This window comes from Stegodyphus dumicola, chromosome 11 (assembly GCF_044657685.1).
Source record: "Stegodyphus dumicola isolate Sdum_Otavi_A_Nest chromosome 11, ASM4465768v1".
NCBI lineage: Eukaryota > Metazoa > Arthropoda > Arachnida > Araneae > Eresidae > Stegodyphus > Stegodyphus dumicola.
In genome coordinates, this window is record NC_140778.1 from 47,907,778 (window position 1) to 47,934,553 (window position 26,776).

Here is a 26,776-nt window from a genome sequence, read left to right on the forward strand (position 1 = left end):
GATAAGAAAAAACATTTAGGGGCAAATTCAAGTGCAATGCTCCGATAAATTGCAAATGTTAGCTCGCAAGAGGTGTTCCTGCTATCATCTGCTAAAATCGAATTCAAGTGCAGCGCTTTACCGCTCTGGTAACTGATGACGTCAAAATTGCAATGGGGAGCTGGTTTGCTCTCGTGCCAGGAGAGCTTGTCCGATAAACTACATCAATATCCAATGAGACTGCGTGTCGATGTAAACAAAAAACATCAGTTCCCATGATTCCTCTGAGCTTATGGTCAAGTGTTTACTGCGTTGTAGTGTGGTGTAACGAAGTGTTCCAGTCCTGAAAATGAAGGAAATATACAGACATGTAATATACAGACATGTGTACAACTTTATTTACTTTATTCTATAGAAAATTCCCTCCAAAGTAATCTAGAGCAACAGGTGTGTGTAAAATATATTTTACTTTTCAGACAAAAATCCTTGCTTTTTTAAATATAAACCACAATTTTTTCCTATTTTCAAATTACAGCATTTGGTTTTAATTCTTCTAATAGTAAGTTTACTTTAAAATTCAAATTTGTGTTATATTTTTATTGTTCAATGCAGATGCATGATTCTTCAATGACAGTAGGCATGTTTACCATATGAAAATTAACTAGTTCTTGAATTATATAGTAATTAATAAGCCCATCTATGTATAAGCAGATAAGCCTGCTGAACACCGCTATCCCAGTCTCTCTTTAAATCCAGGTGAAAAAGTTGGCTGCATGAGTGTTTTCTTCATTTTTTCAATGTATAACATGAATACTAAGTTTTCCTTAGTCTTCCATGCAGGCATTCCTTCCCTTAGACATTCATTATGTCATGAAACAGTTAAGAGCAATTTTAAGATTTATATTGTACATCGTTGGGAAAATATAAAAATGAAATTAAAGGTATTTCAGTGTAATACAATACATAAAAATTATATGAAACCCTGAATTGTAGTAAGTGCTAATTCTAATGCAATATATACATCCAGAGTAAAGGTTAATTTATAAATTATGCCTTGTGTTCTGCTCATTATATTGTGCATTTATAGTGCACTTTCTGATTCTTAAGTGAAAGTTTGAACCCATTCTCGTTTGATATCAGTTATGTTCAGATTTATTTATTTCATAAAATTTCAAAAAACAATTTTTTGCTATTAAAAGCTACAAGTGCAGAAACAAAAGCTTAATTTCTTTACTGTAACTGTGTCATGCTTCTCTGCTGATAATGAAAGTCGTCTTTTAATAAGATTTCTTTCATTGCATATATTAATTATATCTTTTACCATACATGTTGCCATCTTTCATTGTGCATTCTTCAATATTTTTTTGGTACTTACGTATTAACACAAACACCTGGATCAGTTTGGTGGTCTTTATAAATGAAAAGAGAAAAATACTTATCAGGAGAAGTATGTTGTTTTTGCAGCTTGCTTTTAGCATAACCAAACTATCAATATTTATCTAAGTTGGCAAAACGTTATCAACATATCAAAGGAAAAAACATTTAACAAATTTTAAAATACTAATTTGAATTATTAAATAAAAATTATATGATAGTTTAAAAAAAATACATTTTCCACAAATTTTTTGTCTAATTTTTTAGCACTGTTCTTCACTGCTTGTGCCAAGTGATCTATTTTCACTTAAAAAAAAAAAAAAAAATCAGAGAATTACATAAACTTGATACTGCATGCCTTGTCTATGTACCAAATTCATCTCATAGTTGTTTCCATTAGAAATTTTTGTACTAAAATATTCTATTCCTGCAGAACTTTTAACACAGCTTCTTTTTTTGATGGTAAGCTCCACAAGCAGTATTTGAAATCTGAAATAATCTGAAACAACCATTCGTATCTAAAAACTATTGAAACTTGAAATACAACATAAGGAACACATATGAAAATGGTGACATTGCTTGAATGAAAAATTGTCATGAGCATGTTACCTGAAAAATTTTGATGCATAATCATTGCCAGAATTTGGCACATTTTTGAAAATTTGGTAACTTTTATTAAGGTGGTTTCAATAATATGCAAATATCTTTTATTCTTATGATTGCTTCATTGTATACTTTTTCCCTTTTCCTAGAGTGCAGCACAATACCACAAGTTTTCCACCCAAATGCGGTATGCATTTCAAGTTTCTATACATTTATATAAATTTTAAAAGACTAAAATATTGACAAAAACTGCATTAAGTTTTCAACTCTTGTTTTGTTTTTCATTAAAAATTTGCTACCATTATGTATAATTCATTTTTTTAATGTAAATGTTTTTAAGTATTTGTAGGATAAAGGCAAATTACACTTATTCATTCTTTCTTTGATATAATACATGTAGCTCTTTACCTGAAATCAATGTTTGTCAAATTATTGTGCATAAATTAGAAGTATGCATGTTTCTCTTAAGTCAGTTATGTTTCAGGAACTATCTTTAATGAATTGTATAGAAAATTGTGGACGAGGTGTTAGGTGTACAGGAACATGGTATATTATAAACATGTATAGTATCTCATAGTATTTAAACTCATAACATTATGCAGTATGCTTTGTATATTATTTCTGAAAGCATGTATATTTCAATCAAGATTGTTGAGGTTAATTGTGCTTCTTTTATGCTATCTCTGAAAGCATGCATATTTCAATCAAGATTGTTGAGTAAACTTTTCTTACTTTATGCTATCTCTGAAAGCATGTATATTTCAATCAAGATTGTTGAGTAAACTTTTCTTACTTTATGCTATCTCTGAAAGCATGTATATTTCAATCAAGATTGTTGAGTAAACTTTTCTTACTTTATGCTATCTCTGAAAGCATGTATATTTCAGTCAAGATTGTTAAGTAAATTGTGCTTATTTTATGCTTTTTTCTTTTTTACATTAGAAAATTCCACATCTTTATCACGAGGAAATCTGCAATGGCATTTAGGAATGACAAGTTTGTATTTATTACATAAAATCTAATGTGTTCTGGATTCTTCTTTTCTTTTCCTCCCAACAGAAAAACTTTAATGGTATAAATCAGCAGTTTTCAACCTTCTGACTACCATCTAAGCAAAAACTGAAAAACATTAATACCACCACTAATTTTACAATGATTATTTTTCAATTCCTCAATAGAAATATTAAAAACATATATATATATTGCCATTTGCACACTTTTTGTATTAAATGTGTACACATAAGAAAACTATTAGATTAAAAACTGATGATTACTTAATTATCAAAATTAAATTAATTATTCACTTGATTATCAAAATTTCAGTTATAATATCTTAATATTTAATTTCCTTATGTCTGCTCTTATTTCATTTAATGGTAAATTAGGATCCACTTTTTATTTTGGTGAGTATTTATATTTCAAATTTAACATGGAAAAAATCATTTTTCACACAAACAGGTTGTACGAAAAGACAATACAAATTTGATAGCTTTATTTAAAATGCCTTTAAATTCTTTTTTTCGGATCAGCCAAAAGTTAACAAGTGTGTCATTTTCCAAATCTTCGAGTCAATTTCGATCAAAGGAAATTTCTATCAACTATTCTTTTCTTTATGAGATTTTTGAATTTCATAGTTAAATATACTTTGTTTCTTTGCGTACCGCCGACTGAGAACCGCTGGTATAAATTAATTAGAACAGATGTAAATGAATATTTCTCATACAAAAGAGTTATTTCAATTCTTTATTGCGAACATTATATCAGAGTATGTCTTTTATTAACAACACGATTTTAAGAATTTAAAATAATAATCATTAAATCCTCTTGATCTATAAACAGTCTTAAAAATTATAAAGGGAAAAAATTGAAAGTTAAAGAAATCAATATTATGAATTGTTCCTTTTTAGAGAAGTTTCATTGTTTAATTAATTATAAAAAGTGTTTTACATTATGAAATATAAAAATTAAGAATATTTGAATTTGAATGAATATTTTAAAATTTTCTCTCAGATAGAAGCTCAACTATTCGAAGCAGGAGACCGAAGAGAAAAAAGGAAGAGAGATGATATTACAGCTGCAGAAAAGGAAATAATTAAAACGCAGAAGAATATATTAATGTACTGTGTGAAATATGTGACTTGTATAAGCAATCAGTTGCAAATCAGTCTGCTATCATAGAAAATCAAAATATAATTATTAATTTATTTAAAAAAATAAATCATGAATTTCAAATATTACAGTGTTTTCATTCTTGTATGTATTTCTGCAGTGTGGGATTCATATTTTAATTGTAAAATTTACTACTTTCTTAATTTTATAAAATTTTGTGATTATAAAAATTATTTAAAAGAAATTCACAGATCCATTATATGACATAAACATAATAATAATTCTAATACCACTATTATAAGTCTTGTGAAAATATTTATGCAGTTTACACAGCAATTATCATTTTCCTGGAGGAAAATGGGAATAAGACCTCTAAGAATCTTTAGTCAATGTATTACAAATTTTAATTTTCAGATATAACACGAAATGAATTAAATTGTTTTTCAATTACGTTAATAAGTTACATGAATGAAATGTGGTATTAAAAATTTCATTTCTTTTTATCATTGAAGAAATAACATTCGATACCCTACAGTTCCAAAACAATGGCAGATAAAATTGGCATTCTAATTTCGAAGTTCTAAAAATACAGAGTAACTTAGAGATGACAACTATTAAAGTATGGCTAATGTCTAGTTTACAATAACAATGTTGACTTGCCTACTACAAAATTAAGTGAATCAGACTGTATTTATTTTCACCCTTCTCTCTTTTTTTTTGGCTGAAAAACAATTTATTATACACTCATGATTAAACTTAAATGTATTTCTTTTAATGGCAAACCCACTGAGGTAAGTATGCAGTAAGTTATTATAGTGAATGCATAATAATGATATAAGTCTAAAAAAATCTTTCCCTTACTTTAATGTTTTAAAATCTATAATTAAAGTAAAAATGTATGTTCTTTAAAAACAGTCAAAAGTCGTTAATTCGAGCACCCATAATCCGGAATGATCTATAATCCGCACCTCAAAGCTACAAACTTTCTGCGCATGCGTCGCTTTGACGCATGCGCGTAAGACCTTTACGGCTGGGAATATGCTTGTGCGCGTGCGCAAAATACGTTTACGAGTGCGCGTTTAATGTATAAAGGACGGTATAAGGTAAGCTAAAATTATCTAATAATTTATTTCAGTTAATGTTGCAGATTGCGTTGTTCCTTAATCTTCGAATTTGATCCGGCTTATTATTTTTTTGCAAACTGTTAGAGCAATTTTATAAAAGTAAGCTTGAACTTTCGATTATGTCAAATAGAATTTCTGATATATATTTACTAATATGTAAAGGATTTACAAAGCGAAAGTATATTTCGAAGTTCATTAAACAAAAAGTGGAATTGCTGCAAAAAATGGATAAAGGCATATCCTTTGTTTATCTAAATTTTAACGTTTGTTTATCTAAACTTTGTTTATCTTTAACGCAGCGGCGGGCGCGCAATGAATTGGAAGTTGATCTTCAGCACTATCCTTATCTTCAGGGCAGATGTTTTTATTTTATTTGGCTTATAACTCCTTACTGAATGTATTATTTTATCTCGATGTACTCCGTCTTTGATATGATTTAAATCAAATTCCTCGTCATTATAATTCGCTTCCGATAGCGAAGAAAGTGACAGAGGTTATTGAAAACGAAAATATTTCGATTGACAAATTAGACGGTAGACACAGCAATTATAGGACTTGAACAGCGGAACTTTGTAACTGAACAAGAAATTATGTCTGTTTATAGAATTAAAGAGAATGCATTATCACGTAAAAAGCGAAGCAACTTAAACAACTTACATTTGAAAGAAATGTTTAATAATGTAAACAAATAAATATTACGCTTTTTTTCTGAATTTTGATAACCTTTAGATCATAATTGTTCTTTATTTCATAAATTACGGTTTCATATTTTTAATTTTATAATTTCTGCATGCCATCTTACCAGATTTAATCAGATGATCTATAATCCGGAAAAATCGATACTCCGGAATCGCAGAAGTCCCGACGAGTCCGGATTAACGACGTTTGACTGAAATACAAGAGGATATGTAGGCATAAATCATAGGCTGTTTATTCTTTACATATTATGCTAATCAGGAATTGCAGCAAAACCTTGCTTAATCGAAGAATACGCTCACAGGAATGGTGGAGGAAAATTGAACTGTCCAATATTTGTTTTGCACACCCCCAGGAAGCCTGGGTATACAAAAACAGTATAGAGTGAAATAATTGTTTTTAGGAAATATATTTAAATATCTTTGACAGAATGTGTCAATTTTAATTTGTACTATAATAAATAAGCATGAAGTTCTTATGCTATTAAATGTGTACTGTCACATGGAAATTCTCTATCTTGTCCAACGGAAGGGGATGAAAGGAAAACATTTGACTTTTTGGAAGAAACTGAATTTCGGTGCAGTAAATCTTATCTTTAAGTTTGAGATAAATTAAGTGCAATGCTAATTTATAGTGACTTACTATTGTAAATCATGGTTGGCATACCAACACTGAAATATATATATATCGAGCCTATTAAGTTATTTCTGGTAGTCAAGAGTTTTTAAACATAAATGATGGAAACAAGAAATTCAGAGGGAAGAACAATAATGATAAACGTTGTCAGTATGCATTTGAAACCAGGACAAATAAAATTATTTAGGATTATTATTATCAATTAAAATCATTTAGGGTTGTGAATTTAGTTACAGGTTCAAATATAAACCATGGCTTGTGGGTCCCAATTATTATGAAAGTAATTTTTTCATAATATATTCTTTACTATCCATGAAGGGGGTTTCACCTTTGCCAGAGGTTCATTGTTGCCCACTTTGTGTTTTTATTATCGGGGTTTCAAAATTTAAAGATAATTCATTGTGCAATACAATTTCAACATGCACTAACTGAAAACTTCCTGAAGGTACCAACTCATCATCTTCAAACACATCAATCTCAGGATTTTCAACACAATACCTTAAGCATATATTATGTAAAATGGCCACCCGATATGACCATTTTACATATTTTGCTTTGTGAATACAATAGTGTTTCACCAGTATCCTGCAGTACCCTAAATCTTGATTAGATCTCTATAGCTGCACAAACCTTTCTGTGCTTCTCATTATAGACACCCCTCAGGGGGCACACTTTTGTGAGTACGGGTGTGGCAATCCCGAGGTACCCTAGCCCTTCAGGGGATCATCTACTTGATGAGACGGGTGTCACGATCCTGGAGCCCCAGTGATCTTTCCTCTTTTCCGTCTCCTCTCCTCTTTGCTGGAACTTTTTCCCTTCCCTTCTCCCTTGTAGTTTCTCTCTACGGAGTTTGGGGCTTGTCACGAGAGGCTGGAACAGACCTTGTTTCTAGTTTTCGAGTGGCGAGAAAACTGTCCACGTGTTTGCCGTTCGTGGAGACCCGTGTCGCTGGAAAGGAGGGTCCTGGTAGTTGAGGGGCGAGGTACTGTCCCCAACACACTGCTTTGGCCTCTGCTTCAGCTAAACGGGAGGCACCTTAGTCGTCCTCACGGGTGTCAATCGGCTGGTCACTAGTCCTTGTGTCAGTGGCTTGGGGTCAAGCTCTCGGGAGTACCTGCTTTCGGGAAAGCCGATTGTGGGGCTTCAGTTTGCGTATAGGTGCGGCTAGCCCTAACACAGGAATCTGTGTTCCCTTGTTGTGCTCCGTGGTGGGCGGGGCCGTCGGACCCGAATCTTTTCTCTTACAAACATGGCAAATTCACATATTTTTTTATTAAAAGATTTTGAAGTCACTCCAGTCTCTCAACCTAGTTCTGAAACGTCTACTACTAAACCAGTCACTCAACCTAGTTCTGAAAATTCTGCAAAAAAATTACGGACAGATGCAAATAAAAAAATCATAACAATAGTCCCCGTTTCCTAGTCATCTTTAGTCCTTCTGGCGAAATGCATAAGATGTCTCCTTTCGTAATAAACAAATACATCCAGTCTTGTATTGGTGAGCCGAGAAATATAAAGCGTCTCCGATCCGGAGACTTGCTTATTCATACAACCACAGCCACCCAGTCTGCTTCTTTACTTCAGATAACTAAACTTGGGCAAGCGAATGTCAATGTAACACTACATAAGTCACTGAACTATTGTCGTGGTGTAATCTCAGAATTCGACCTTCTGTATGTTTCTGAAGAAGAGATCGCTTCTGAGCTATCCGAACAAAATGTCTGCGGTGTAAGGCGGATCAAGATACGTAAAGAAGGTAAGTTGATCGACACGAAACACGTGATCCTTACCTTCAACACGCCTGATCTGTCTAAGAATATTAAGGCCGGATATCTAAATATTCCTGTAAGATCTTATATTCCAAACCCTATGCGATGTTTCCAATGCCAGCGTTTCGGCCATTCTAAGACGTCATGTCATGGCAGCCTCACATGCGCCCGATGCTCACAGATTGGCCACGATTCTGATAATTGTACCGCTGCGCCTTTGTGTATAAATTGCAAGGGTGACCACCCAGCATTTTCTCGCTTGTGCCCAAAATGGAAATCGGAAAAATAAATCCAGACTACAAAAGTTACTAGGAACATCTCTTACGCCGAAGCCAGAAGATTAGTCCAAAGCACAAAGCTACGACCAAATACATCGTACGCCAATGCTCTTAAAAGATCTCGCACAGTTGCCAGCCAAACATCGGTTAGTATGCAGACTCCACCAAACAAAACTCAACAGACTACAAACAAGAAGAAAGAAAACCCAACACATACAGTACAAAATAAAGACATAGTAATTCAAAGCAAACCCAAAACTACCACACGAAAAGAAACAAATAAAAATAGAAGTTCCAGCAATAGCTCTCTTGATGGAATGGTTTCTGAATCTGCGGATTCAGACGGTATGGAAGTAGAAAAGGATCTGGAAGTTCCCAAGCATCTACTTCCACGAAAAACCAAACAAGAGCACAGAAAGAACAAAAACTATTCTTAATGGCCACCCTCGTATCATGGAACTGTCGCGGTTTCCACCGAAATCTGCACGACATCAAAGCTATAATCAATGTTCATCAACCTGTATGCTTCGCAATACAGGAAACAAATCTAAAACCAGAACAGGCAAAACTTCGGAGGTTTTCTTTCGTCAGGAAAGATAACATTGCAGGTGAGCATGCCAGTGGAGGTGTAGGTCTCCTAACCTCACTGGATTATCCCTCAAATGTGCTTTCTTTGACGACATCCCTCCAAGTTGTCGCTAGTCAAACAAATTTTGATATTGTTGTTACAGTCGTTTCTCTCTATTTGCCTCCAAATGAGCATATTGATCAGCAAGATTTAAATGGTCTTTTAGAGCAGCTGCCTGAGCCTTTCATCATAATAGGAGATTTTAACGGCCATCGTCCGCTCTGGGATAGTAAAGATACAAATTGCCGAGGAAGACAAATTGAGCAGATGATCGAAGATCATAGCCTTTGTCTCCTCAATAATGGGCAAGATACTTACTTCCATGAGCCTTAAAAGACATTCCATGCTCTCGACCTTGCCATGTGTTCACCATCTCTGTTGCATTTTTGCACTTTTAATGTGGGAAAAAATCTTTACAACAGTGATCATTATCCCATTTTTGTGTCTCTTGCACGAAGAGGAGCAAATCCCATGACGAGACTCCCTCGGTTTATACTGGACAGGGCAGACTGGGAACTCTTCTGTTCCATTGCAGAGCTCAGAGATCAAATGGTAGAAGATGGGCATATCGATGACGCTGTTGAAGCTGTTTCTAATACTATTATTCAGGCAGCTATGCTCTCCATTCCTAGAACATCAGGAACACTACTAAAATATTCAAAACCATGGTGGAATCGCGACTGTCATGAAGCACTGAAAAAACAAAAAAAAAGCATGGGGTATTTTTTGTAGATATCCTACTCTGCGAAACCTCATAGCCTTTAAAAGAGCCAAAGCAAATGCACGAAAAGTAAGAAGGCAGAGCCAGAGGGATTCCTGGATTTCATATGTGTCGTAAATAACATCCCCCACGCCTAGTAAGCGGGTTAGGGAAAGAGTTCGAAAAGCATGCTGCATATATAAAGACCACTCACTTTCCTTTTTGGAAAAAGATGGCCGAGTGATTAGCTCAATAGAAGAAATTGCGAATACTATTGGTGAGACATTTGCTGCCGTTTCTTCCAGCAGAAACTATACACCTGCATTTTTCTCTATGAAGCAGCACTCTGAAATAAATCCCATCGCATTCAACTCTTCCAAATCTGAGCCTTACAATAGAGACTTTACTATGCTTGAATTAAAGAGTGCTTTATTGCAGACACATAAGTCTTCTCCGGGTCTTGATTTCGTGAATTACGAAATGCTAAAACATCTGTCCTATAAGTCACTAAATGCCCTTCTCCCTCTTTACAATAGGGTGTGGAAAGAGCGTACCTTACCCAGTGCATGGAGGAGAGTTGTTGTCATTGCTATTGCTAAGCCAGGGAAAGATCCAAGGAATCCCTCCAACTATCGGCTAATTGCCCTTACGAGTTGCCTCTGCAAACTGTTTGAAAAGATGGTAAACAGCCGCCTAGTCTACTTGAAAAAAAATAAAATTATATCACCTTATCAAAGCTGTTTTCGAAAGGCGAGGACTACCGTAGATAATATGCTCCTCTTGGAGACGTCTATTCGAAAAGCTTTTGTAAGAAGAAGTCACCTTGTCGCGATATTCTTCGACATTGGAAAAGCTTATGATAAGGCATGGAGATGCGGTATACTTCGCGATCTTCACGAGAGGGGCTTGCGCGGCAACCTACCAATTTTCATTCAGAATTTCCTGAACGCTAGAACTTTTCAAGTAAGAATTGGCTCTGTTTTGTCAGATGTTTTTGAAAAGGAAGAGGGTGTGCCTCAAGGCTGTGTGCTTAGTGTAACCCTGTTTAGTTTAAAATTAAACTCTGTATTAAAAGCACTTCCTCCCACCATCTTGGGATCTCTACATGTTGATGATCTGCAGATTAGCTGTCGAGGGGCAGACATGAGATATGTAGAGAGGCAACTGCAGATGGCTCTGAATAAGATCCAAGAATGGTCAGACAAACAGGGATTTACATTTTCGAAACAGAAAACTGTGTGCGTGCACTTTTGTAGGAAGCGTGGTCTCCATCCTGAATTTGAGTTATATTTGAATGGTACAATTATTCCAGTTGCGCCTGAAATAAAATTTTTAGGAGTGACGTTCGACCGAAAATTGACTTTCCTTTCTCATCTTTTAAACCTGAGAAAGAAGTGTCTAAAAACACTAAATATTTTAAAAGTGTTGGCGAACACCTCCTGGGGTGCAGAGCGTTGCTCCATGCTTCGCATTTACAGAGCGCTTATCCGCTCTAGCCTGGACTATGGCTCAGTTGTTTATGGATCCGCTCGGTCATCTGTTTTGTTAAAACTGGATCCTGTTCACCATCAAGGTTTGAGTATTTTTTCAGGAGCTTTCAGGACTTCTCCTGTACAGAGCCTATATGTTGACTCTAACGAACCATCACTTTATCTAGGGCGTGAGCAATTGTCCCTTTTGCAATATTATAATATTTTATCCCAACCTGAACATCCCAGTAAGCTGTGCTTACTTGATAATGAGTGTAACACATTATTTGAAACACGTCCATCCTGTGTTCCTACTTTTCCTTTAAGAGTTCGCCCGGTCATTGAGGAACTTTCCCTGTCTGATATGCACCCCAAAGTAGTACAGAATTTTGAAATTCCACCTTGGGAAATTTCACGGATTCAGCTTCTTGATGTTTTCAAACATCACGGGAAGGCAAGCACTAACGAGATTGTTTACAGACAACTCTTCCCTGAGCACAGGCACAAATATAGCAGTTATCATCCGATATGCACAGATGGATCTAAGTCAAATGATCATGTTGGGATGGCATTTGTATTTGAAGATTACATAGAGGGCAGATGCCTGCACCATGCTTTCTCAGTTCTAACATCTGAACTAACTGCAATATATTATGGTCTTCTGTACATCTCAAAGCTCTGCCACAAAAAGTTCATAGTTTATAGAGACTCGTATAGTGCCCTTAAAACTTTAGAAGCTTGTCCCAACACTCAAAATCCTGTTGTGGTGGATGTTCTGAAAATTCATATAAACTTAAAGATACGAGGATATGAAATCCTGTACTGCTGCGTTCCCGGGCATACGGGAATAAAGGGAAACGAGCTAGCAGACATCGCGGCAAAATCTGCTATTGAACTGTCCAGTCGCCTTATCCCTTTTAGAGACATCTGCTGTGTCATAAAGGGGAAGATCCAAAAAAATTGGCAGCAAATTTGGGACGTTCAGCTGAGCAACAAGTTGCGAAATGTAAAGCACAGAATCGAGCACATGGATTTTGCTGGAAATCGTAAGGAGGAAGTTCTTTTGACTCGCCTCAGAATTGGTCATACTAGAGTGACACATAACTACCTTTTAAAAGCTGAGAATGAGCCTGTTTGTTTAAATTGTAATGTTTGTTTATCTGTCCGTCATATTTTAATTGAGTGTCCCCGTTTTAACAATCTTCGTCAGAAATGTTTTAATACCTGTGACTTACCTCTCGACCGTTTAATCGGAAGAGAGGCAAATTGTAATTTATTTTATTATTTGAAAGAGACTGGTTTTTATTACTTAATGTAATCTGTTTTGAGGATTGTGTCTTGGATTTTAATGTCTGCTTTTACCTTGTTTTTATATGACTGCATACTCTGGATTTGTTACATTTGTCCACTTGTTTTTTTTATTGTATTTTAATTTCATAAATTTTAATCATCTCGCCTTGTGTTTGGCGCGTCATAATCATCTTTGGTTTTGAGCCCAAAACCCCACTCACTCACTCACTCATTATAGAGATATTCCTGTGATAAAATGGGATTATAATCCACTATCTACCAAAAATATGCACGATGCGACAAAATTCTAGATTTTGTTCGAGTCCACTCAAACTCCATATAAATGCATCATGAGTATTGCCTGGCCATTGTCCTACAGCATAGAGAACTCTCAGACCAGCATCCCATACCTAGAAAAAGATAAATCGTAAGTCAAAAGAAAGTTTCATCTGGAATTTTAATACACAGATTTTTAACATTAAATATAGTTGATATATTAATAAATCGGTCTTTTTAAGGAGTTTACTTTCCATTTTTAACAAAAATATGTCACTGTTTTTTCATTATTAAAAACATGCAATAAAACTTTAAAAACAAAAAAACAAAACAAAAACAAACAAAAAAAAAAACATTATAGCTACCCTTTTTTCATTAAATTGTAGTAAATAGGTGATTCTAAAAGCTTTTGTATTATTTAATATCTATACTTCACTATAATTATAGTATAGATAGCTTTTTGTTATTATTATTTGAATAATAATAATAATAAAACATTCTTGTAGTAATTTGAAATGACTATAATATTATACTTATTATCATATATTTCTTACCTTTTCACCATTAATGGAAAATTTATTTTTCCGGTTAATGAAGACAAAAGAAAAATTAATATCTCACCACACTCGCAACATCTGCGGTTTCATTTGAATGTAACCCAAAATAATTCTTGGTAAGCTAGGTAGAATCACATTTGTGATTGCACTCCAGTTCTTTTACAGCTGGTCGAGAGAATTAACATCTACTGTATGTGGAAATAGCGAACAAAACAGTAAGAAATTGGAACAATTACCTGTGGACAACTTGTATTCATAGCATTCTAAAATGAGCTTTTGATAAAATTTGACCGCAAATAAAACAGTTGTAATGAACGAATGTTTTTTCACGAAGTGGGTCCAATACTTTCACAGCAGGGTTATTTCATGTATTCTGCAGAGAGACTGATGTATGGTTTGTTGTAACTGCTATATACAAATGTCTGGCTCAGAATTCCACAGCAGCAATTGGCACAATTTTCATGGTTGATGGTATAATATGGAGGTACCAAAAATTAGTATTATCACAGTAACTGCAAGATGGCTTATATTTCTAAAACTCAGTTAGCACATTTCATGCAGAAAGAAAATATTATCCAGTTTCATACTTAAATCAAGGTCACTGAAATGTGGTAAAAGGAATCTGCTTAAGAAAACAGATGCCTCTGTAGAGGACTTTCTATGGAAAACTGGCTTTCATTCCCATTATACATGGGCCAAACCAATGTCGTGTAATATAATAATCTATTAGTACAGCAAATACATTTAATTTCTTTGCATTTATTTATGTCATGCTGCTTTTCGTGTAATTTAGTATGATAACCTTATAAGTTTATTTAATTCTGATCATGGTCTACGGAAGTAAAGTAAGTCACCTGTTGCGAGAATATCAAGTTATTAATATTTATGTGAAAGTCTGCAATAACGTTTCATATCATAAGAGATGGTAAAAGTTTACAATTTGGTGCCCCTTGTCTTTTGGCGATTCTTTTTTGACGCCAAGATCGGCGCCAGGAAGACACAATTTCAAGATGGCCACTACACGAAACCAAAATAAAAAAATCAAAGATTTGCATAAACTCTGTGTCCATGTACACATCGATCTGTTTTCACTTAAAAAACATCCCAGAATTGCACAAAGTAGGCATTGCGCACTGTTTAAATTTGTCCATGTACACATCAATCTATTTTTATTTAAAAAAAATCAGGAGGCTAAAGCAAAGTTACACTATCATGGTAACCAGAAATACGATTTCATCGCCAAAATTTTACAAAAAATTGTCTCTAATCGAAGGGGCACCCAATTCTACACTAGAGCCTAAGAGATTTACGAATGTGTATATAACTTACATGTGTAGTTATTATGCAAGAGCTATAGAAAGTATTCAAAATTACCATGACATTAATCACACTGTACGAACAGGCAAGACATTATACATTAGGAGATAATTAACTAATATTTTGGGAGATGAAATACTATTTTACACATGGGAACTGTTTAAACAGCTGAGAAAAATTCATGCTTTTTCTTCTACAGTTACAGAATATATATATATTGTTTCATAAGAATAAAAAGTAAAGTTAAATTTAAATAATTTTCATGCGCCATTGCTGCAAAGAATGAAATTTGAATTTCACAAATCGCCAAGGGTCGGTTATCTGAAAACTGCCAAATTCTAATTAAAACGATAAATTAATGATGATATTATTAATGCATTCCAAAATTCGCAATAATTAACGATTTCGCTCATTACTACGAAAAAAACAAAACGGGATGAAAAAGAAAGAATCCTGATACAATAACATTAAAAATTTGTGTGTTTACGTATAAAAATATATAATATTCTCAAATAGGTCATTTAAGCATAGTCTTTGATTCGGATTTCCAGAAGTATTTCAGTTTTCATAATCTAAAGTAAAAACAAACCTGCTTTTGCAGAGAATATCCATTGGCAGTTGCCTTCAGAAAAGGTTTCAATTCATTGAAGCAAACCGATTTAATCTGAATCAACTGATGAATTCACGCTCCGACATTTCAAAAGCATTACGCCAAGGAATTTGATCAGCATTTCTCCGATTTCTTAAACGTCTGAGCAAAATCACTTCAGCCATCTTGTTTACGGTCGCTGTTAAGAGTTTGTGGCAGGTCATTTAGACTTAGACTTAGACTCTATAATTGACCGAGCTATTGCGAAGAGCAATGTTGCCGGTTCCAGAATTACTTGACATAAATAAATCCGGACGTGGAGAAAATCTCAGATGAGAAAACGGAGATAAGGGGAAGAACAGAAGTACCAAAAGGAGCAAGAAAATTCAATCGGACAAGTTTGTAAAATGTGACGAGCGATCATAGCTTTCAAGGAGGACCCAAGACAATGGAAATCAATGACAACAATACGAGAAGATACACTACAGCAATAGTTCCAATGACAAATTCAAATACAATTAAACAACATCAATCAGTAGTGCTAAATACAACACAATACAAAACAACTATACAACACAATTTAAATACAATTATTCAACGAAGCTACAGAAGAACTTCAATCAAAATCAGATGCATTGGAAGTATAAATAGCTAACAATTGAGGATCTAAAGGGAAAAAGTTGTCATCTCCTCCCATGAAGGTGTGGGCTGCAAGTGGTCTGACGCTTCTATCTTCGAAGAGAATTTCATAATTAAAGACTTGGGAGTAATTAACAAAGTCACATTGCACAGCTTTGTTGAAGAATTTTTCATTAGATCTTCTGATGTAATCTGGAATCGTCTCAAGTTTTAAGTCTCTGTGTAAAAGTTTATTGCGGATAAGATAGTGTGAATCAGTAATAATGCGCAGAAATTTGTTTTGCACTACTTGTAATTGATGCAGTTGAGTTTGAGTGACCGTGTTCCAAGCAAGAGCAGCATAACAAAGTATCGGTCGAATGCAAGTGGTATATATATGTTTTTTGGTACGCAAGCTAAGATTTGAATATTTTCCAATGACCGGGAGAAATCTGCATATTATGCCCATGGCTTTGCTCTTGACACTATTAATGTGATTAGACCATGTGAGCCTTTAGTTCAAAATAATTCCTAAGTATTTGGCCTTTGTGACCAAAGGAACAGCTTCCTGAAAAAGGTAGAGGTCTTTAAAGGCAATGTTTTTCTTAGTTTTGCTAAGAATTAAAAGTTGTGACTTGCTAGCATTGATTTTTACGCGCCAATTTGTGCACCAGTCTTCTACGGCATAGACGTAATTTTGCATTTTGTCTATTGCATGATTAGCTTGGATGGATTTAATTGCAATCGCCGTATCGTCGGCATAACATGTTAACAAAGAGTAATTGTCCAAACCAGGGTGAGGAAAATCTGAAATGTAGAAAAAATATAGTACTGGACCGAGAATACTTTCTTGTGGGACGCTGGATCTTATAGGTCTTGAATTGGATTTTTCATTTCCTTGAGCGACGAAGAAAGTGCGGTTCTGCAAAAAGGAGAAGATCAGAAGAATGAGCTCTCTATGAAGTCCCAAGTTGAGAAGCTTGAACACGAGCCCCTCATGCCAGACGCGGTCGAAGGCTTTTGCCACGTCCAGCATAAGGAGCGCAACACTTTGCTTGTTATGGAATGCAGATCCCACAAATTCTACAATTCTTACTAGTTGTCGAGTAGTACTGAGGTTTTTTCTGAATCCGTACTGATCATTAGGTAGCAGGTGAAGAAAAGGTTCCAATCTAGTGAGAATAAGTCTTTCATAAATTTTACCAAGGCTGGATAACAAACTGATAGGACGATAGCCATCAAGCTTGGTCACATCTTTACCCGGTTTGGGAAGAAGAAAGATCTTGGCTTGCTTCCAAGGATCAGGGAAATAGTTGAGAGTAAGACAAGCATTGAGAATACTAGCGAATTTACTGATAAGTTTTCTAGGTAAGTTACGAAGCATTTTATTTGTAATTTGATCACTTCCAGGAGCTTTTTTGTTGTTGAGATATTTAATAATATTAGTAATTTCCATAGGAGAAGTAAGCCTTGGATTGTTTTGAGCAGAAGAAGAATGAAGCCAGGAATACACATACTTTTCGAGAACATCTTTAAAGGCCTGATTCATGGGCTCCATATTAGGAGTAAACTGCTTTTCCAGGTATTCAGCGAAAATATCGACTTTATCTTTAAGTGAGTAGGCAATTTTAGTATCCGTGTGAATAGGTCTATTATTAATACTACTTTTTTAAGATTTTGAAGGTACTTCCACAGAGAACCATCATTAATATTAAGTTAAGATATAAAATCTTCTCTTGTTTCCTTTTTAAAATCAGTGAGAAGTTTCTTGATTCTTCTATTAAAAATATTGATTTCTCTTTTAAGGGCAGGGTCCCAGTTACGGTGCCAAAGCTTCAGCAATCGGTTTCTTTCTTTGATAATGTCTCTGATACTGCGAGGAAGTCGAATATTATTGTTAGTTAATTGAATGGTAACTGTAGCATCTCTGAAAGCTTTCAGTATACTGTCAGTGAAGATTTGAATGGAAAGTTCGATATCCTGTTTGGTAGAAAGTGAAGTGAAAATAGGAGGATGTTTGATTAAGATATTGTGAAAAGTAATCTAAGTCAGTATTATTTCTGGTAATAGGAGGGTCTTCTTTAGAAACACCAAGAGAAGCAATGACAGGTACATGATCAGATGTAAGTTCTGCCTTGACTTCCAAGGAAATAGGGATAAAAGTATTTGTAAGGATAATATCCAAGATGTCCGAGAGATTTGAAGAGGCAGGACGATAAGTGGTTTCAGAAGGTACGTGTAATGCGACAGGATGATTGCAGATAAAATTATGCATAATACGTCCATTGGTGTTAGAACGACGACATCCCCATTCGAGGTGCTTAGCATTCATGTCTCCGGCAATAATAACTTGCTGATCTTCAGGAAGTAAGTTTTTTAACATTATTTCAGAAAGTCGGTTTCGTGGTGGATTATAAATAGCCGTAAAATGGATGGTACCAAATTGTGGGAGTATAACAGCAACAGTGACACTTTCGAATCCAGAAGCAGAATTTGTCGAGACAAGACAGGAGTGCAGAGAGTTTTTAACAAAAATTGCAGCTCCTCCTCTTCTTTGTGAAAGTCTATCACCTCTGTAGGTGCGATAATTAGCAATATACAGTCTATCGGCAGGAACAACACGTGTTTCAGAGATCATGCCAATATCTATGTTATATTCTATAAAAAAGTCCGAAAGTTCATCAATTTTGTTAACAATTCCAGCAGCATTCCAATAGCAAAGTTTAAGCGAATCTGACTTATTGAATATGCTGGTCAGAATTAGTTTCATCTGATACTGTATTACTGGCATTTTGACGGATGTTTTTCGCAAGGATTTGTGTTCCTGAGTTTTTCAGGAAGGTGACTAGAGTATTAAGGTCATCAAATATCTTTTTTGCTTCTGTAATAAGATTTGGAGAAGGATTGTTATTAGCTTTGATGGCTTCAGCAAAAGACTTATTGATAATAAACCTATCAGCATATGATTTGATTTGTTCTTTTTTAGTTTGCTTCGGAAACTTTTCACAACCTTTAAATGAAGCTGTGTGGTCTAGACCGCAATTTGCACATTTAGAAGGAGCATTCTTGTCTTTTTGACAGGTTCTTGAGTCATGGTTATCACCACATTTAACACATCTAAAGTAATTGTGACAAGCAGCTTGTGAATGGTGAAATCCTTGACATCGGAAGCACTGGACTGGGCCAGAGCGTCCTTTATATGGTTCGACTTTGATATGTAATCCACAAATTTTGGTTTCTTTAGATCTTTCATTTTTCTTCAGAGTGGTAAGAAAAAGTGGAAATTTTTTAACTTCTCCTTTAAATCTACGAGAGTGACACTTATAACTTCGTAATTTTTGCTTAAAAGTTCTTCTTTGATTTCATCAGGATCTGTGTCCATTGTAAGATGACGGAAGACCACTTTATGATTCTTCTCATCAGGCAAGAGAAAGGAGTGATATTTAATTTCCTTTTTGTTCAGCACACTTGTCATTTCTCTATGAATGTTGACATGAGAGACTTTAATTTTAAAGCCTTCTTTTTGAATGTATTCTGTGTAATCAGATTTGTCTGATAATTTATGTTCTGCAAATAACGCTTTTAGTTCTTTCCAATCAAATTTTTTATCATTTATATAAATGGCAGGTGGAGCTTTGCCTTTTTTGTTTTGATCGTTTTGTATTTCTTCATTTATCTGAGATTCATTTGGAACAACAGGACTAGTGTCCATTGATTCTTGACTATTAATGGAAGGAGTAACAACTGGTTTAAGCTGAGAAGGATTAATGGGACGAAAATGATCCTTTTTTCCTTTTACCCACACTACGATCTCCTTTGGGTTTTTGTTCAGTTTCGCTACCTGAACTATCCGTTTCTTGTTCGAAAGGAATTTCATTTGAATTCTCTTTATTTGGCTTATTAGGTGAGCCTTTTATACGTTTTCTTTTGACAATTTTCCATTCACTTTCTGTAGGTGTAGAAGGAGTTTCTTCTTGATGTTCTAATGACTCTTCAATTTCTTTGTGAGCAGTAATTAAGGCATCATACACTTTTTGAAGTAGATCAAATTCTTTGTCTTCTTTGATAGAAAGATTTCCATTTTGTTTCTTAATTCTCAGCTCCTCAACGGTAGCCGCAAAAACTTTCAAAAATGGTTCCATCATTCATAAGCAAATTAATGGAGTCCGGCGCTCCGGAACCAGACCCACACGAAGGTGTTCTGGATGAGCCGGCGGGACTTCACAAGGCCCTTGTCTTCAGCACTGATAGTCAAAGTTAAAGAGTAACAATCCAAAACAGTAAAAAATCGAAGGATCGAAATCAAACAATTCAGTGATGAGCGATCAGCGGCACAAAATAAGCAACCACAAGGCGAAAACGCAGACGATCTCCAACACCGAGGCGGGAAAACACGTCATCCAAGTACGGGTAGAACACGCAGGTGCAACTCGCAGGTGTAAAAGAGCAACGTCGACATACAACCTACCCTTACCGCTGCTCCCAAGGAGGCTATTCTAACCTCCTTGGCTGCTCCACTGCAACTCAGCCTGTGGCAGGTCAGGACCTTGGGTCAGGAGTAGTCGCAAAATTCCTCTATGGTAGTGACGTATTTTCAGTAGGCGTGTCCGAAAAGCGTTGCACTTAAATCCGGTTTTGCATTACCATGACAAGCGTTGCACTTGAACTCGCCCCTTAACTGTGCTCAGCGAGTAACAGTGGTATGTATATCATTCTATAAGAAATTGTTTGGTGCATGCTATTCTATAGTGGAAAAGATTTGATATCTGTAATCCTTTTTATACTATTACTCATACCAGATCATCATAACTATTTTCTGAACTGGAAATTTTTTATGCTAACTATCCTGAACCACTGTAAACAGTTCTAAATAGCTTAACAGGAAATGACTCACACACAGAAATTTCAACATTACTAGAATATGAAATTCAAAGTTCATCATCAACGTTAAAATAATTAACTTTTATTTTTATATTTGTCATTCTATAAATTTTCATTTAAATCATTGCTAACATAAACTGAAACACAATTTAAATTTCTGCAGGTAAAATATGCATGAAAGCATAATTGTATATGTATGTGTATATTAATAATATTTAAGAGATTAATGAGCTATAATGATTTATACTTCAATACACAAATATGCATGTTTACTTTCGAAGAACACACATACACACTTATATGTATGATACACGAGAAAGAAATTTTGCATATATAAAGAAAACTTTTCTTACGAGAAAAAAAATGTAATCAGTTTTTTTAAATGCTTAGAACGCACGTTCTTATAATGTCCAACTTTCTTTCCAATTCGAAATACGAGAATCCACCCTCTTCTTCGTTTTGCTATAGTGTACTAGAAGTTTTGCTATCTTGTTCGATATTTTTCGAACCAAGAATGCGATGGAAGCATAACTCAGGTTCCTTGTAAGCTCGTGATTTACACTGGTGTACACAACAAAAAGTGTGGTCTGTACTTCTTTCTAAGTTATACATATGCCCACAACAATAAAAAATAAAACGTTTAATTACTTTTCGATCACAACACGCTTAGCTCACAAACTACGTAGCATTGTCAAACGTAAATAGGTACTTAAGGACAAAAATATTGTTACGAATTTGGTATTTAAAAAGCTAATGTTAGTTCAATTACAAATTAAATGGTTTTATTTCTCGCTCAGTGCAGCGAGTGACGAATATTAAAAGAAAGCTAAGCCGGAAAATTGAAAATACAAGAGCGCGTGCATTAAATAAATAAATATGTCTTTTTGATTTCGAGAAAGTACCAGAAAATTCTAGCGCGTGATTTTAAAATCTTATAAAAGGAGGAAAACATCTCAGTTCGTAGTAGTTGCTTAGTTTGTTGTTGTTTAGAAAACTGCTCTTGTTCATTGCAGCGAATTCGCGGATTAGCTTTCTTTATCTGTTGTGAATTACGTTCTATTGGACATTTAAGTAGTTACAAGATAACTACTGTGAGATATTGTAATACTGCATAATAATTTGAGAAAATTTAAGCATTTTTGTTGTGATAATAATAAATTTTTGTTCATTTTTCATCGGACATGTGCATTCATTTTATAACGAACGCGTACGCACGCAACAATTTTTGGTGTCAGAAGTGGGATTTGAATGCCAATTACAAGAGCGATGGAAGAACAGTTAAGACAGCTGATATCAGCCTTTGCTGCATTTAAAGAGTGAGTGAGTGAGTGAGTGATTATGGCGCAAAAACCAGAGATGATTATGACGCGCCAAACAAAAGATGAGATGATTACAATTGATGACATTAAAATTCAATAAATAAAAACAAGTAGATAAATGTACCAAATCCAGAGGATGAAGTCATATAAAAACAAGTTAAAAGCACATATTAACATTCAAGACACAGTCTTCAAAACAAATTACATTTGGTAATAAAAGCCAATCTCTTTTAAATAATAAAATAAATTAGAATTGACCTCTCTTCCGATTAAACGGTCGAGAGGTAAGTCACAGCTATTAAAATATTTCTGGCGAAGACTATTAAAACATTGACACTCAATTAAAATATGACGAACAGATAAACAAACATTACAATTAAAACAAACAGGCTCATTTTCAGCTTTAAGAAGATAGCTATGTGTGACTCTGGTATGACCAATTCTGAGTCGAGTCAAAAGAACGTCCTCTTTACGATTTCCAGCAAAATCCCAATGCTCAATTCTAGGTTTGATGTTTCTCAACTTGTTGTGATGCTGAACATCCCAAATTTGCTGCCATTTTTTTCGTATCTTTCCCTTGATGACACAGCAGATGTCTCTAAAAGGGATAAGGCGACTGGACAGTTCGACAGCAGATTTTGCCGCGATGTCTGCAAGCTCGTTTCCCTTTATTCCCGTATGCCCGGGAACCCAGCAGTACAGGATTTCATATCCTCGTATCATTAAATTTCTATGAATTTTGAGAACATCCACTACCACAGGATTCTGAGCGTTGGGAAAAGCTTCCAAGGATTTAAGAGCACTATACGAGTCTGTGTAAACTATGAACTTTTTGTGGCAGAGCTTTGAGATGTACAAAAGAGCATAATATATTGCAGTTAGTTCAGATGTTAGGACAGAGAAAGCATGGTGCAGGCATCTGCCCTCTATGTAATTTTCAAATACAAAAGCCATCCCGACATGATCATTTGATTTTGATCCATCTGTGTATATCGGATAATAACTGCTATATTTGTGCCTGTGCTCAGCGAAAATTTGTCTGTAAACGATCTCGTTAGTGCTCGCCTTTACGTGATGTTTAAAAACATCAAGAAGCTGGATCCGTGAATTTTCCCAAGGTGGAATTTCAAAATTCTGTACTGCTTGGGGGTGCATATCAGAGAGGGAGAGTTCCTCAATGACAGGGCGAACTCTTAAAGGGAAAGTAGGAACACAGGATGGACGTGTTTCAAATAATGTGTTACACTCATTATCAAGTAAGCACAGCTTGATGGGATGTTCAGGTTGTGATAGAGTATTAAAATATTGCAAAAGGGACAATTGCTCACGCCTCAGATAAAGTGATGGTTCGTTACAGTCAACATATAGGCTCTGGACAGGAGAAGTCCTGAAAGCTCCTGAACAAATCCGCAGACCTTGATGGTGAACAGGATCCAGTTTTAACAAAACAGATGACCGAGCGGATCCATAAACAACTGAGCCATAGTCCAGTTTAGAGCGGATAAGCGCTCTGTAAATGCGAAGCATGGAGCAACGCTCTGCACCCCAGGAGGTGTTCGCCAACACTTTTAAAATATTTAGTGTTTTTAGACACTTCTTTCTCAGGTTTAAAACATGAGAAAGGAAAGTCAATTTTCGGTCGAACGTCACTCCTAAAAATTTTACTTCAGGCGCAACTGGAATAATTGTACCATTCAAGTATAACTCAGGTTCAGGATGGAGACCTCGCTTCCTACAAAAGTGCACGCAGACAGTTTTCTGTTTCGAAAATGTAAATCCCTGTTTGTCTGACCATTCTTGGATCTTAATCAGAGCCATCTGCAGTTGCCTCTCTACATATCTCATGTCTGCTCCTCGACAGCTAATCTGCAGATCATCAACATATAGAGATCCCAAGATGGTGGGAAATAAGTTCTTTTAAAAGAGAGTTTATTTTTAAACTAAACAGGGTTACACTAAGCACACAGCCTTGAGGCACACCCTCTTCCTGTTCAAAAACATCCGAAAAAACAGAGCCAATTCTTACTTGAAAAGTTCTAGTGTTCAAGAAATTTTGAATGAAAATTGGTAGGTTGCCGCGCAAGCCACTCTCGTGAAGATCGCGAATTATACCGTATCTCCATGCCTTATCATAGGCTTTCTCTATATCGAAGAAAATTGAGACAAGGTGATTTCTTCTTACAAAAGCTTTTCGAATGGATGTCTCTAAGAGGAGCATATTATCTACGGTTGTTCTCCCCTTTCGAAAACCACTTTGATAAGGCGATATAATATTATTCTTTTCCAAGAAGTAGACTAGGCGGCTGTTTACCATCTTTTCAAACAGTTTGCAAACACAGCTGGTAAGGGAAATTGGCCGATAGTTCGAGGGATTCCTCGGGTCTTTCCCTGGCTTCGCAATAGGAATGACAATAGCTCTCCTCCATGCACTGGGAAATGTACGCTCCTTCCACACTCTATTGTAAAGTGTGAGAAGGGCACTCAGTGACTTACAGGACAGATGCTTTAGCATTTCATAATACACGCCATCCAGACCCGGACAAGACCTATGTGTCTGCAACAAAGCTCTCTTTAGTTCAACCATAGTAAAGTCTCTATTGTACGGCTCAAAGTTGGAAGAGTTGAAAGCGATGGGATTTTTCTCAGAGCGTTGCTTGATAGAAAGAAATGCAGGTGAGTAATTTCGGCTGGAAGAAACGGCAGCAAATGTCTCACCAATTGTATTTGCAATTTCTTCTATGGAGCTAATCACTCGGCCATCTTTTTCCAGAAAGGAAAGTGAGTGGTCTTTGTACATTCCGCATGCTTTTCGAACTCTTTCCCAAACCCGCTTACTAGGCGTAGAGGATGTTATTGAGGACACATATGAAATCCAGGAATCCCTCTGGCTCTGCCTTCTTACTTTCCGTGCATTTGCTTTGGCTCTTTTAAAAGCTATGAGGTTTCGCAGAGTAGGATATCTACGAAAAATACCCCATGCTTTTTTCTGTTTTTTCAGTGCTTCATGACAGTCGCGATTCCACCACGGTTTCGAATATTTTAGTGTTTTTCCTAATGTTCTAGGAATCGAAAGCATAGCTGCCTGAATAATAGTATTAGTAACAGCTTCAACAGCGTCATCGATATGCACACCTTCTACCATTTCCTCTGTCAGCTCTGCAACGGAAGAGAAGAGTTCCCAGTCTGCCCTGTCCAGGATAAAACGAGGGACTCTCGACACGGGGTTTGCTCCTCTTCGTGCAAGAGACACAAAAATAGGATAATGATCGCTGTTGTACAGGTCATTTCCGACACTAAAAGTGCAAAATGGCAACAGAGATGGTGAACAGATGGCAAGATCGAGAGCGTGGAATGTCCTTGAAGGCTCATGGAAGTACGTATCTTGCCCATTATTTAGGAGACAAAGGCTATGATCTTCGATCATCTGCTCTATTTGTCTTCCTCGGCAATTTGTATCTTTACTTCCCCAGAGTGGACTATGGCCGTTAAAATCTCCTATTATGATAAAAGGCTCAGGCAACTGCTCTATTAGATTATTTAAATCTTGCTGATAAATGTGCTCATTTGGAGGCAAATACAAAGAAACAAATGAAACAATAATATCAAAATTTATTTGAGTAGCGACAACTTGGAGGGATGTCGTCAAAGGAAGTACATTTGAGGGATAATCCAGTGAGGAGAGGAGACCTACACCTCCACTGGCACGCTCACCTGCAATGTTATCCTTCCTGACGAAAGAAAACCTCCGAAGTTTTGCATGGTGTTCGGGTTTCAAATTTGTTTCCTGTATTGCTAAGCACACAGGATGATACACATTTATTATAGATTTGATGTCAAGGAAATTTCGGTGGAAACCGCGACAGTTCCATGACATGAGGGTGGCCATTATGAATGGTTTTTGTTTTTTCTGTGCTGTTCTTTTGTTTTTCGTGGAAGTAGATGCCTGGGAACTTCTAGACCCTCTTCTACTTCCATAAAGTCTGAATCCGCAGATTCAGAAATCATCTCATCAAAAGAGCTATTGCTGTGACTTCTAATTTTATTGGATAATTTATGTGTAGAAGTTTTGGGCTTACTTTGAATAACTGTTTCTTTCTTTTGTACTATATGGGTTGCATTTTCTTTTTGCTTGTTGGATGTAGACGGATGGGTTTTATTTGCTAGGGTCTGTGTGCCTATTGATGTTTGGGTGGCGACTGTACGAGATGATTTTACAGCACTGGCGTATGATGTATTTGGTCGAAGCTGTGTGCTCTGGACTAATCTTCTGGCTTCGGCATATGAGATGTTCCTCGTAAACTTTGCAGTCTGCACTTCTTTTTCCAATTTCCATTTTGGGCAGAGGCGTGAAAATGCTGGGTGCTCACCCTTGCAATTTATACAAAGAGGCGCAGCCGTACAATTTTCAGAATCGTGGCCAATCTGTGAGCATCGGGCGCATGTAAGGCTGCCACGACAAGACGTCTTAGAATGGCCGAAACGCTGGCATTGGAAACATCGCGTAGGGTTTGGAATATAAGGTCTTACAGGAATATTTAGATATCCGGCCTTAATATTCTTAGGC

The 26,776-nt window shown here is 35.8% G+C and overlaps 1 long non-coding RNA gene across 1 annotated transcript; it reads left to right on the forward strand.

Annotated features, from left to right (window-relative positions):
* Positions 1–445: 445 nt before the first annotated feature.
* LOC146993941 (uncharacterized) lies at positions 446–4,193 on the forward strand. Its single transcript, XR_015043937.1, has 2 exons — positions 446–2,952; positions 3,967–4,193. It is a non-coding gene; the product is annotated as an uncharacterized LOC146993941 (long non-coding RNA).
* Positions 4,194–26,776: the final 22,583 nt, after the last annotated feature.